The sequence below is a fragment of the Olea europaea genome, unplaced genomic scaffold (assembly GCF_002742605.1).
Source record: "Olea europaea var. sylvestris unplaced genomic scaffold, O_europaea_v1 scaffold4058, whole genome shotgun sequence".
Lineage (NCBI taxonomy): Eukaryota > Viridiplantae > Streptophyta > Magnoliopsida > Lamiales > Oleaceae > Olea > Olea europaea.
In genome coordinates, this window is record NW_019260241.1 from 1,564 (window position 1) to 5,399 (window position 3,836).

Below are 3,836 nucleotides of genomic sequence, written 5' to 3' on the forward strand. Positions count from 1 at the left end.
ATGCCTTTCGGTTTGAAGAATGCAGGGGCAACATACCAAAGGCTCATCAACAAAGTCTTTGCTAACTTGATTGGAAGGAATGTGGAGGCGTACGTTGATGACATGGTGGTCAAAAGCAAACAGGTGGACCAACATATTTCAGATCTTGAAGAAGTGTTCAACACCTTGCGAAAGTACGGAATGAAGTTGAACCCCTCAAAATGTGCATTTGGTGTGGCCTCAGGCAAGTTCTTGGGCTTCATGATCACTCACCGGGGGATAGAGGCCAACCCTGACAAAATACAAGCCTTGGCGTCTATGGAATCACCAAGGAACAAGAAAGAGGTACAGAGGTTGACTGGTAGGATAGCAGCCTTGAACAGGTTCATGTCCCGAGCATCAGACAGGTGTTATCCCTTCTTCAAAGTCCTAAGAGGAAACCAAGGCTTTGATTGGAGTGAAGATTGTGAGAAAGCTTTCCAGGAGCTCAAGCAGACATTGGCATCTCCGCCGAACTCGAGCTCTAGGCAAAGGGCTAGCTCAAGAGCAATAACGACAGCCTCATACTCGGCCTCGTTGTTGGTTGCTTCAAACTCGAACCTGAGAGCGCATTGGATCTCTGTTTGTTTGTCAGGGCTGATGATGATGACCCCTGCGCCCGAGCCCGAGGAGGTCGATGCTCCATCCACAAAAATTTGCCAAGTGTCCAGATTAGTGCTCATGCTCGAGCTATCACCTGGCCCCCGAGGCCTAGGGGTTAGTTCTGCAATGAAGTCGACCAGAGCTTGGGCTTTGATAGATGGGCGTGGTTTGAATTCTATGTCAAATTCTCCAAGCTCGATTGCCCATTTCATCAGTCTTCCTGATACGTCCGGCTTCTGAAGTATATGCCTAAGTGGTTGATTAGTGAGCACCACAATAGGGTGAGACTGAAAATACTGCCGGAGTTTCCGTGCTGCTATAACCAAGGCAAGGGCAAGTTGTTCCGCCAAAGTATACCTTGTTTCTGCATCCAGTAGGACCTTGCTTACATAGTAGATAACAGGTTCATGTCCCGAGCATCAGACAGGTGCTATCCCTTCTTCAAAGTCCTAAGAGGAAACCAAGGCTTTGATTGGAGTGAAGACTGTGAGAAAGCTTTCCAGGAGCTCAAGCAGACATTGGCATCTCCGCCGATTCTCACTAGGCCTGAGCCTGGTGACACCTTATTTTTGTACTTGGCCGTATCTCAAAACACTGTCAACGGGGTCTTGGTGAAAGAGGTTAACAAAGTCCAGCAACCTATCTACTATGTAAGCAAGGTCCTACTGGATGCAGAAACAAGGTATACTTTGGCGGAACAACTTGCCCTTGCCTTGGTTATAGCAGCACGGAAACTCCGGCAGTATTTTCAGTCTCACCCTATTGTGGTGCTCACTAATCAACCACTTAGGCATATACTTCAGAAGCCGGACGTATCGGGAAGACTGATGAAATGGGCAATCGAGCCTGGAGAATTTGACATAGAATTCAAACCACACCCATCTATCAAAGCCCAAGCTCTGGTCGACTTCATTGCAGAACTAACCCCTAGGCCTCGGGGGCCAGGTGATAGCTCTAGCATGAGCACTAATCTGGACACTTGGCAAATTTTTGTGGATGGAGCATCGACCTCCTCGGGCTCGGGCGCAGGGATCATCATCATCAGCCCTGACAAACAAACAGAGATCCAATGCGCTCTCAGGTTCGAGTTTGAAGCAACCAACAACGAGGCCGAGTATGAGGCTGTCGTTATTGCTCTTGAGCTAGCACTTTGCCTAGAGCTCGAGTTCGTAAAGATATTCAGTGATTTACAGCTAGTGGTCGGACAGATTGAAGGATCATTTGAAAGAAAGGAGGAGAAAATGAGTTTGTACTGTATGAAGGTTCAGGATCTTCAACGAAAATTCAAGAGCTGTGAAATTACAAAAATTGCTCGAAAGGACAATGGAAAAGCCGACACATTATCCAGGCTTGTGTTCATGGGGGTAGACGGCCTTAACAGAACAGTTCACATTAAAATCATCACAGACCCCAGCATCAGTCAAATCTTCGACATCATGGACATTGACAACGAACCATCCTGGATGGACCCAATCATAGAATTCATCACAAATGGAAATCTACCAAGCGATGCCAGGTTGGCTAGGAGCATCAGAGCCCGAGCTCCTAGGTACTGTATGATCAGCGGTGTCCTCTTTCGCAGAAGTATTACTCTTCCATACCTAAGGTGCCTCAGGCCATCAGAATCATCCCAGGCCCTTGCTGAAGTTCATGAAGGGGTGTGCGGGAATCATCAAGAAGCCAAGGCCTTGGCCTTTAAACTCGTACGATATGGATAATACTGGCCAACTATGAAAAAAGACGCCTCAGAATATGTTAAAAGATGTGATAGGTGCCAGAGGTTTGGTAATGTTATCCACTCACCAGCCGAAGACCTCACCAACATTAACTGTTCGGCCCCGTTTGAACAATGGGGAGTTGACATCCTCGGCCCCTTTCCTATGGCAAGAGGTCAATTAAAGTTTGTTGCTGAGTACTTCACAAAATGGGTAGAGGCCGAGGCTCTCGCCACAATATCGGAGCCCAAGCTAAGAGCCTTCACTTGGAGGTCTATCATTTGCAGGTTTGGGATACCAAAGGTCCTCATCACCGACAATGGCAGGCAATTTGACAACCAACAGTTTAGAAACTTGTGCTCAAACCTTGGGATTGATCACCGTCTAACATCAGTTTCGCATCCTCAGAGCAATGGTCTGGCCGAGGTAACTAATCGAATCATATTGCAAGACCTCCGAACAAGAATAAGCGATGCTAGGGGTTCTTGGTCCGACGAGCTGCCTTCCATACTTTGGACGTATAGAACAACTCATAGGACAACCACAGGAGAAACCCCTTTTATGTTAGCCTATGGCATTGAAGCAATGGTCCCAGTGGAAATTAGACTGCCAAGCCATAGGAGACTCGTGCCAGAAATCTCGGAGCATACAACTGAACATCTTGATCTCTTGGAAGAAGTACGGGAGCAAGCCGCTATAAAAGTGGCCTCTTACCAAACTAAGACAGCAAAATATTTTAATAGCAAAGTCAGGGCTCGGAGGTTCAGAGCTGGCGATTTGGTCTTTAGGAGGGCCGAAGCAGCAGGCCACCCCCCAGGGAAGCTCTGGCCCATCTGGGAAGGGCCCTTTGAGGTCATACGACAGGTTCGCAAAGGAGCATACAGCCTAAGAGACACTTCGGGTAGTCCTCTTTCGAGGTCCTGGAATGCCAACAATCTAAAAATATATTACAAGTAACATTCCCGATGCCGTTTAGGAGATTTTCTTTTGAGATTTTCTTTTTCTGCATGTTATTTTTGGTTTTTCGGGCCTGCGTGTCCTTGCACTTTATTTCTAGTTTAGCGGGCATGCGAGCCCATGCATGTTTTTCATTTTCTTTTGTAATGAACTACGTTCGGCTTGATCCCGTTTGGGTACGTAGGCAGCTTGGATGCAATATATAAATCCAAGTCCAGTCCAAACAATTAATAAATCCAAACCCCGGGTATATCAGCCCGATAGTTTGCTTTGCGTCGAGCAAGCCCCTTTAAGCCTTGTCCTTGACAAGCCAATATAAGCATTGTCCTTGACAAGCCAATGTAAGACTTGCCCTCGAGCAAGCCCCTTTTAAGCCTTGTCCTTGACAAGCTAATGTAAGCCTTGCCCTCGAGCAAGCCCCTTTTAAGCCTTATCCTTGACCAGCCAATGTAAGTCTTGTCCTTGACAAGCCAATGTAAGCCTTGCCTCGAGCAAGCGCCAAAATCTTGGAGCTCATAATCAGCACATCAAAATAGTGCAGCA